Below are 10,755 nucleotides of genomic sequence, written 5' to 3' on the forward strand. Positions count from 1 at the left end.
AGTTGATATCTCAATACCAATGCCTGGCTCCTATCCCTAGAGATTTTGAATTAATTGATGATTATATGTGCTGTGCAGTTGCGAACCATGTACTTAGAGGAGTCCAGTGAGAACCAGTTTCTGCTCCACAGTACCTATTTCTGTTGTGTTGAACTTCATAAATTTTCTCAAACATGTTCCCTCAGAGCACCTGCATGCCACCTACAATAATGGGATCATCTTGAAACACACCCAATAATTCTTAAATATTTTCTATTCTTGAGCCTGTGGACAAACTTCATAAATTCAATATTAGGCCTTCCATAGATTCCATCTCATCCTTATTTCAGAGTGAATTTGGGGCAGCTGATCAAGTTCTGCCTTCGTAAAGACTGGCTCTGATAATTCATAGCTATTATGTCCCCAGTGTTCTGGAGCATGGAAAGGACTCGAGAGTCTTGCATTGAATGCAGCAAACATTATTCTTTTTTCTACTGTCTAATGTGGAATGACTGTCTTTTAGACTTGAGTCTCTGCCTCAGGTGTGCCTGTGGAGTAAAATGCAACAGCCTGTGTTATAAAGCCTCCAGCATTTGGCTTAGGGTGGGCTAATGGCACACATTTTCCCTGAGATGAGAACTGCACCTCTTCAACCCACCCCAGGTCTCCCACCCCCATGCCTTTGCTGAGGCCTGCATGGTCCAAAGACTTGCATGAATCCACCCATGTGCACAGTTCTGCCTGTATGAAACAGCCACTAGCCTGTGGACAAAATTGCCAAAAGTAGGAATCACCTGCCAAGGTCAAGTTGCAGCAGTTAAATTCCAATCACACCGTGGTAAACCCCCTCCTGGCACAGTGTAAGTCAGGCTTTATGATCTGCCAGAGGGTCATTCCCTCCCCACACATTCAAGTCCATTGTCCATGAATCCAAGCCCTGCAAGAATACTCTTAATGTGTTATTTGGGTCTATAAATTCTACTCTCAATTTTATTTCTGTGTCAAAGCACATACACCAAAAGTTGGGCTTCAGATAACACTTCACAAACTATAAAATCCGGCTATGAAGTGAGCTATCTGAGACACTTGCTGGCTTCCAAAGGGGAAAAGGAGGAATTAAGCCCAGTTTCTTCATCTCCAATTTACCATCAGATGAATCCCTCTACCTCCCTCGGGAGGGGAGGCCCCTAGGATAGTTTGGTGTTGAAGAGGGGCTGAGAAGGGCATGAAGAGAGCCTTCCAGAGTTAAACTAACAGAGCTCCCTGAATATGGAAGAAATATCAGATACGGGGAAGAATAGCTCCCTAACAATGCCCATTTGAAAGAATATTTTTAATTTTTATTAGGCTTAGATTCTTTATTTCCAGTTTTATTAAAGATATAATTGACATACAGCACTGCATAAGTTGAAAGAATATTTGTTTTAAAATTGCATTATTTGATAGGGGGACCTTCAAGATGGCGGAAGAGTAAGACGTGGAGATCACCTTCCTTGGCACAAATACATCAGAAATATGTCTACATGTGGAACAACTCCTACAGAACACCTACTGAACGCTGGCAGAAAACCTCAGACTTCCCAAAAGGTAAGACACTCCCCATGTACCTGGCTAAGGCAAAAGAAAAAACAGAGACAAAGGATAGGGACGGGACCCACACCAGTGGGAGGGAGCTGTGAAGGAGGAAAGGTTTCCACTCACTAGAAGCCCCTTTGCGGGCGGAGACTGCGGGGGGTGGAGGGGGGAAGCTTCGGAGCCGAGGAGGAGAGCGCAGCCACAGGGGTGCGGAGGGCAAAGCGGAGAGATTCCTGCACAGGGGATCGGTGCCGACCAGCACTCACCAGCTCGAGAGGCTTGTCTGCTCCCCCGCCGGGGTGGGCGGGGCTGGGAGCTGAGGCTCGGGCTTCAGAGGTCGGATCCCAGGGAGAGGACTGGGGTTGGCGGCGTGAACACAGCCTGAAGGGGTTAGTGTGCCACAGCTAGCTGGGAGGGAGTCCGGGAAAAACTCTGGAGCTGCCAAAGATACAAGAGACTTTTTCTTGCCTCTTGGTTTTCTGGTGTGTGAGGAGAGGGGATTAAAAGCGCCGCTTAAAGGAGCTCCAGAGACGGGCACGAGCCGTGGCTATCAGCGTGGACCCCAGAGACGAGCATGAGATGGTAAGGCTGCTGCTGCCACCACCAAGAAGCCTGTGTGCGAGCACAGGTCACTATTCACACCTCCTATCCTGGGCGCCTGTGCAGCCCGCCACTGCCAGGGTCCCGGGATCCGGGGACAACTTCCCCTGGAGAACGCACAGCGCCTCAGGCTGTTGCAATGTCTGCCTCCGCAGGCTCGCCCCGCGTTCCGGTTATGACTATCATACCCTCCCCCCACGCCCCCACGCCTGAACAAGCAAGAGCACCCTAATCAGCCACGGCTTTAACCCCATCCTGTCTGGGCGGGAACAGATGCCTGAGGGCGACCTACACGCAGAGGTGAGGCCAAAACCAAAGCTGAACCCCAGGAGCTGTGCGAACAAAGAAGAGAAAGGGACATTTCTCTGTGCAGCCACAGGAGCAGCGGATTAAATCCCCACAATCAACTTGATGTACCTGCATCTGTGGAATACATGAATAGACAATGAATCATCCCAAATTGAGGAGGTGGACTTTGGGAGAAACTGTAGACTTGGGGTTTGCTGTCTGTGACTGATTAGTTTCTGAATTTTTTTGTTTTAAGTCTTTACTGAATTTGTTACAGTATTGCTTCTGTTTTATGTTTTGTTCTTTTGGCCGTGAGGCATGTGGGATCTTAGCTCCCCTACCAGGGATCGAACCCGCACCCCCTGCATTGGAAGGCGAACTCTCAACCACTGGACCGCCAGGGAAGTCCCTCTGATTTTTATGTTTATCTTAGTTTAGGTTTTAGTGCTTGTTTTCATTGGTGGATTTGTTCATTGGTTTGGTTACTCTCTTCTTTTTTATTATTATTATTTAAAATTTTTTAAAATTTTATTTATTTATTAAAAATTTTTTTTGTCTTTCTTTCTTTCTCCCTTTTCTTCTGCGCCATGTGGCTGACAGGGTCTTGGTGCTCCGGCCTGGTGTTAGGCCTGAGCCTCGGACGCGGGAGAGCTGAGTTCAAGACATTGGATGACCAGAGACCTCCCAGCCCCTCATAATATCAGTCAGTAAGAGCTCTCCCAGAGGTCTCCATCTCAGCACTAAGACCCAGCTCCACCCAATGGCCACCAAGCTCCAGTGCTGGACGCCCCATGCCAAACAACTACCAAGACAGAAACACAACCCCACCCATAGCAGCGAGGCTGCCTAAAATCATACTAAGTTCACAGACACCCCAAAACACACCACCGGACATGGCCCTGCCCACCAGAAAGACAAGATCCAGCCCCACTCACCAGAACACAAGCACCAGTCCCCTCCACCAGGAAGCCTACACAAGCCACTGAACCAACCTCACCCACTGGGGCCAGACACCAGAAACAACGGGAACTACAAATGTGCAGCCTGCGAAAAGGAGACCCAAACACAGTAAGTTAAACAAAATGAGAAGACAGAGAAATATGCAGCAGATGAAGGAGCAAGGCAATGACCCACCAGACCAAACAAATGAAGAGGAAATAAGCAGTCTACCTGAAAAAGAATTCAGAGTAATGATAGTAAAGGATCCAAAATCTTGGAAATAGAATGGAGAAAATACAAGAAACATTTAACAAAGACCTAGAAGAACTAAAGAGCAAACATACAATGATGAACAACACAATCAATGAAATTAAAGATTCTCTAGGAGGAATCAATAGCAGAATAACTGAGGCAGAAGAGCAGATAAGTGACCTGGAAGATAAAATAGTGGAAATAACTACTGCAGAGCAGAATAAAGAATGAAAAGAATTGAGGACAGTCTCAGAGACCTCTGGGGTAACATTAAACACACCAACATTCGAATTATAGGAGTCCCAGAAGAAGAAGAGAAAAAGAAAGGGTCTGAGGAAATATTTGAAGAGATTATAGTTGAAAACTTCCCTAATATGGGAAAGGAAAAAGTCAGTCAAGTCCAGGAAGCACAGAGAGTCCCAAACAGGTAAATCCAAGGAGAAACACGCCAAGACACATATTAATCAAACTATCAAAAATTAAATACAAAGAAAAAATATTAAAAGCAGCAAAGGAAAAACAACAAATAGCATACAAGGGAATCCCCATAAGGTTAACATCTGATCTTTCAGCAGAAACTCTGCAAGCCAGAAGAGAGTGGCAGGACATATTTAAAGTGAGGAAAGGGGAAAACCTATGACCAAGATTACTCTACCCAGCAAGGATCTCATTCAGATTTGACAGAGAAATTAAAACCTTTACAGACAAGCAAAAGCTAAGAGAATTCAACACCACCAAACCAGCTTTACAACAAATGTTAAAGGAACCTCTCCAGGAAGGACACACAAGAGAAAGAAAAGACCTACAATAATAAGCCCAAAACCATTAAGAAAATGGGAATAGGAACATACATATTGATAATTACCTTAAATGTAAATGGATTAAATGCTCCAACCAAAAGACATAGACTGGATGAATGGATACAAAAACAAGACCCGTACATATGCTGTCTACAAGAGACCCACTTCAGACCTAGGGACACATACAGACTGAAAGTGAGGGGATGGAAAAAGATATTCTGTGCAAATGGAATTCAAAAGAAAGCTGGAGTAGAAATTCTCATATGAGACAAAATAGACTTTAAAATAAAGACTATTACAAGAGACAAAGAAGGACACTACATAATGATCAAGGGATGAATCCAAGAAGAAGATATAACAATTGTAAATATTTATGCACCCAACATAGGAGCACCTTAATACATAAGGCAAATGCTAACAGCATTTGGGGAAATTGAGGGACTTCCTTGGTGGTGCAGTGGTTAAGAATCTGCCTGCCAATGTAGGGGACATGGGTTCGATCCCTGGTCTGGGAAGATCCCACATGCCACGGAGCAGCTAAGCTGGTGTGCCACAACTACTGAGCCTGTGCTCTAGAGCCCGCATGCCACAGCTACTGAAGCCTGCATACCTAGAGCCCACGCACTGCAACAAGAGAAGCCACTGCAATGAGAATCCCGTGCACTGCAACGAAGAGTAGCCCCTGCTCGCTGCAACTAGAGAAAGCCTGCCTGCTGCAGTGAAGACCCAATGCAGCCAAAAATTAAAAAAATAATTATTTTAAAAAAGGGGAAATCGACAGTAACACAATAACAGTAAGGGACTTTAACACCTCACTTTCACAAATGAACAGATCATGCAAAATGAAAATAAATAAGGAAACACAAGCTTTAAATGACACATTAAACAAGATGGACTTAATTGATATTTACAGGACATTCCATCCAAAAACAACAGAATAAACTTTCTTCTCAAGTGCTCGTAGAACATTCTCCAGGATAGACCATATCTTGTGTCACAAATCAAGCCTTGGTAAATTTAAGAAAATTGAAATAGTATCAAGTATCATTTCCGACCACAACACTATGAGACTACATATCAATTACAGAAAAAAATCTGTAAAAATACAAACACATGGAGGCTAAACAATACATTACTAAATAACCAAGAGATCACTGAAGAAATCAAAGAGGAAATCACAAACTACCTAGAAACAAACAACAGTGAAAACACGATGATCCAAAGTCTATGGGATGGGGCTTCCCTGGTGGCGCATTGTTTGAGAGTCCACCTGCCGATGCAGGGGACATGGGTTTGTGCCCCGGTCCAGGAGGATCCCACATGCCATGGAGTGGCTGGGCCCGTAAGCCATGGCCACTGAGCCTGCGCGTCCGGAGCCTGTGGTCAGCAATGGGAGAGGCCACAATGGTGAGAGGCCTGCGTACCGCAAAAAAAAAAAAAAACAAAAAACAAAAAACATCCTGGAACAGTATTTTTTCCTCTTCCTTTAAAATATGTGAAATGTATACTTTCTAAAAATAAAGTTATATAATTAGCAAAGTATACAAAAATAATAGCTAGAAAACATAATTTTAAATGAGAGCCTTTTTTTGGATATTCTTTTTTAAAAAATTAATTTTTGTCTGCGTTGGGTCTTTGTTGCTGCACACAGGCTTTCTCTAGTTGCGGCGAGCAGGGGCTACTGTTCGCTGCGGTGAGTGAGCTTCTCACTGCAGTGGCTTCTCTTGTTGCAGAGCACGGGCTCTAGGCACGCGGGCTTCAGTAGTTGTGGCGCACGGGCTCAGTAGTTGTGGCTTGTGGGCTCTAGAGCGCAGGCTTAGTAGTTGTGGCGCACGGGCTTAGTTGCTCCGCAGCATGTGGGATCTTCCTGCACCAGGGCTTGAACCCGTGTCCCCTGCCTTGGCAGGCGGATTCTTAACCACTGCACCACCAGGGAAGTCCTGGATATTATATTCTTGCTGAATTGCATGGAGAGAGTTTTTCTGTTACCTCAACGAGCAATTATCTTTCAAGCATAGTCATTTTATGGCTGTTTAGAATTATTTATAAAGCTAAGTTACAGGTCAAGTAAAAATTTCCACAAACTGCTCTATCATGGTTCATTTATTACCATCCTCTAGGAACTTGACCCTTTGAGAGGGGATAAAGAGCTCAGGAAATAAGAATAATTCCATTTATTCCCTTAGTAATCTTATCAACGGGTGGCGCAGATGAAAAGAAAAGCTAATATTTTTAAGAATTGAAACATTATGCTCTGACTCACAATGGAAGTCTAGGACTATAGGGATCATCTTGGACATAACTGTGAAGTCAGAAATATCATTCTTTTGTACTCTTCTACATTCTCTTTCAGAAATCTTTCTCCAATGCCCTCTTTTCCATTGCTCCTCCTACCCTGTAACCATACACTTAGAGCCTATGACTGATGTTTCAGCCTCATGTGCATTTTTTGCTTTTAATTGACTGCTATTCTTTATCTCTTAAGGTGTTAGAAAATAAAGCTGAGGGCTCTACAAAATGAAATGAATACTTGACTGAGACCCAAGCAAATGAATGTCTCGTATTTTTGGCACCATGCTTAAAAGGAGGTATTTGGGGGCTGGAGGGCATGACCACACTGCTTAAGTAACATACTGTCTTTCTACTTACTTATTCATAAGTTAATGACTAATAAACGTAGTAGATAAATGTAAGTAAATGTATCCTCACTGGGCAGCCAACTAAAATTAGTTTGCCTAGATATCTTGTTTAATTATCATTCTAAAGTGTAATTAGGATAAAAATAGAACCAAGCTAGGCTGGAGGCTTACTCTTCTTATAATCACAATAATACATATCTTAAACATTTTTTTTAAATAGTTAAAGTTTAAAGTGCTTTTAAGGATATAATGGAGTAAATATTTAATTCCATTTTGCAAAGATTAGAAAGATGATGCTGTCCGTGACATCATTTAATGAACGTATAATTCGAACAGTATTTGGCAAAGAGAAGATGTTAGGCTATGAGCATATAAAGCCTCAGCTGGGAAGAGTCATCACTTAGATTCTTTTTATCCTCCTATTACTGAGAGAATGCCTCGGCTGGGAAGCAGTCAGTCACGCACAATCAAGATGAGAAATGTGTGCTGTGCTCGGAAGGTGAGTTCTATCTAGTAGCTGAGGAAGTCATATGCAGTCTCCTCTGAACACTGGAAGCTCACTAAGTGCACTGGTGCTGCAGTAATTTATCCAAACGTGGCCCAGAGGAATGATGACTATAAAACAGCAGGCATACCACTCAGTTGGTCTAAGACAAAACCAGTAATAAAAGCAAGTGTCCAATAGTTTCTATTGTTTTGTTCCCCAAACTGATGGTTTGTTCTGTCCTTGGACTTGATTTCATTTTAATGATATTCTCCAAGGAGACAGTCAAAATAATCTTTTAAAAATATAAGTCAGATCATGTCACTCCTTTGCTTAACCCTCTCCCTTCCCACCCCATGGCTTTTCATTGCACCTAGAATAAAATGCAAAGTCCTTCAAGGTTCTGCAAGACCCAGCTCCTGCACTCTGTCCAACATCAGTTGTGACCTTTGATGACCATCCTCCAGCCATTCTGGATAGTTTTTTCTGAATCTCCAGTGTTTAGAGTAGTCCCAGGGCATAATTGGTAGTCAATACATACTTGTTGAATAATTGAGTGAATGAATGAATATCAGAGTAACTGTTATCAAAATCAGCTACGCATTGGAATTACCAAGAAAACCGTAAAATCTAAAGACTCTGAAACCCACCTCTAGAGTTTGTGGTTTAATTTCTGCTATGGAGTGAAACATTAGTATTTTTTAAAGAGTTTCTTGGGTGATACTGATATACAGGTAGAGACAAGAAACAGTGATCTGGAGGAAAGGATAATTGTTAGTAAATTACTAACATGGCTTGTTCAGAACCTAAAACTCTTGCCACCTGTCACTGTCATATAACCCTATGTATTCTCAAAAAATAAATACTTCCCTATTTATTGTTACGAGAGTCTGCTAGATTTCAAGTTACCAGTAGACACTGGCTGTTATGATACAATAAACCTTGGTTTAATTTTGTTTGCTCTGTGCTAGAATCACTAGGTTATGTTCCCGGAAATTTCTGACATGGAAAAGGAAGGGCCATTTGAATCTGTTTCATACGCTACAGCTTTGCTGATTAAAAATATCTGGGTCTCAGCCAAAGGTGTCGTCATGTTGGCTACATGAATATTGCAAACAAACCCCAGCGCCCAGGCAGATCTGAAGTTCAAAGCTTATTTAGACTGGGAACACTTATTAAAGAAAATGTCATTTGCATTCAGAATAATGGCTTGTAAGTCTTGCAGCATTATTTTTCACCTAATCGGATTTGTCTTCTACAGAGCAAACTCAAAGGAGGAAATCTGGACATTTCGGCCTGGTGTATACACAGAGACCAGATGGCCGACAGGTACCGAGCTGGTTTTTGTAGTGGGGTTCACTGAATGAAAAAGACAAGTCTCTTTAAGACGACAATAAATTTCCCAAATGGCCTGTGTGAAATCTTTAAAAGTTGAAGGTAAAGGTTTGGGGTTACGTTGTCCTTAATATGAAAGGGGGATAAATGGAGCCAGGTGGGCTGCTATTTCAGGCCTGAGCAGAACTGTCTTCTGAAACTGTGAACATCATAAAAGAAACTGGGTGGAGTTTGGAAGCAGTAAACTACTGTAGAGTATATGTTGGAAGCACATACACATACTATCTACTTGCAAGGATCCTTTTGAAGGTGAGATGCTGAGGTCTCAATTAGAGAGGATCAACCCTCAAAAGACTCTTTTAACTGTTGCAAGTGGAGAAATAGTTTCTTTTCTTAGACAGGAAGACACTAAAATCATATGAATTTTTTTCCCTTGTTCCCTTCACACACTCAAATCCTTGTTCCACTACAGGTCCACAATTCATGAGCCTCAATTTCCAAATCCAAAAAATTCTTGAAAGTGAGTTTTTGTTTTCATAATTCATTTGAGGACAAAACTTGTCCTGAATTGACTTGAGGCTATTAATAATCTTTACTTATTCTACTGAGTGTGAATATTCATGTTTCACTGGAGTCATGATCCTATGACTGATTGGGTGTTTCCTCAGACTTCCCTGGGGATGCTGCATGGTACTTGGTGTATGATCCTTATTACCTTTCCAAAATCTGAAAAATATGAATACCAAAGTATATCTGGCTGACGTTAGGAATATGCCCAAACTTGTGAATTTACAAGAATGAAAATGCTCTCTAGGGTTGGTGGATTGGAGATGCCACACCTGGTACTTTTATTTTTCCCAGACCAAAATGTGGCAGTAGCTATGGGTGTTTACAGGGAAACACACCTCTGAGGTAGTCTGAACAGAGTAGGAAGACGTTTTCACATGTTAAATGGTTCTTAATTCAGAAAATAGAAGGCAACATCTAGTCATGTATCTTGAAGGTTCTTTTTAGCACTCCAGAGCTGGTAAAAGTGGAGGCTAATATGAAGTTTTTACCGTTAAAAAAAATTATTATTCTTTGGGCAGCCTTCAAGCCAAACCCTGAGTGATGATTGTGATAAGATTTATGTAAACATCACAGAGATAAAAGGATTGGTCAATTGAACTGGGATTGAGCTGGGCTTGGTAATTATTCTGGACTGATATGTAACAGATTTATTTGGACTAGATTTATAAGTTCCTTTCCTATGACGTGGTCAAAGTTGAAAATAAAATGAGTTGATTGCTTTGATTTTGCCTATTTGGAGTCAGTTGGGCAATTTTATATGCCTGAAAACAATTAATAAGAATTTCACTTAATTCAGAGGTCTTAATATGAAGAAAACATACACTCACACACACACTCGATTACATAAATGGAATTTTTGAATGTACTGAGTTCAGTTGTAACATCTGAGACAAGAACAAACACGGTGACATTTTTTACTCTGGCTCATTTGTTGGTTAGATTATTGACAGTTGGTGGTTGAACACTGTGAATGATAGATCCCCAAAAAATCTCAGCAGGAAACTGCAATTTATAATAAGAAGATTATTTTGCTCAGGATCTCCTCAGGGTGTGTTCGTTGTTAAGACATTCACCACAAAGACTGTTTTTTTTTTTTTAATGTAATGTGTTGAAAACTACAGTGCACTTACAGAGGTTATAGATTTCTTTTCCTATGCCTCAACTGTAATCAGGCAAAGCCTTGTCTTGAATTATCACTCCTTTGGAAGAATATAGACATCCTAAAAACTTTTGAACTGGGAAGATTTTTGGAGATCACCTACCAATCTCTACGTTTTACAGGTGAGGAAATGAA

The 10,755-nt window shown here is 41.8% G+C and overlaps 1 protein-coding gene across 7 annotated transcripts in view; it reads left to right on the top strand.

Moving 5' to 3' along the window:
• TSPAN8 (tetraspanin 8) overlaps positions 1 to 9,352 on the top strand; it is a 250,353-nt gene extending 241,001 nt beyond the window's left edge. For 6 of the 7 annotated variants that reach the window (XR_013830424.1, XR_013830425.1, XR_013830426.1 and 3 more), the window contains 5 exons: positions 1,426 to 1,566; positions 2,046 to 2,136; positions 6,919 to 7,021; positions 7,505 to 7,571; positions 8,818 to 9,352. The gene's annotated coding sequence lies outside the window, so the exon portion shown is untranslated. Of the gene's footprint in view, positions 1 to 1,425; positions 1,567 to 2,045; positions 2,137 to 6,918; positions 7,022 to 7,358; positions 7,572 to 8,817 lie in introns of all 7 variants that reach the window. The other variant, XR_013830429.1, reaches the window with a different exon arrangement.
• Positions 9,353 to 10,755: the final 1,403 nt, after the last annotated feature.

The sequence above is a fragment of the Stenella coeruleoalba genome, assembly GCF_951394435.1.
Source record: "Stenella coeruleoalba genome assembly, chromosome: 11".
Taxonomy (NCBI): Eukaryota; Metazoa; Chordata; class Mammalia; order Artiodactyla; family Delphinidae; genus Stenella; species Stenella coeruleoalba.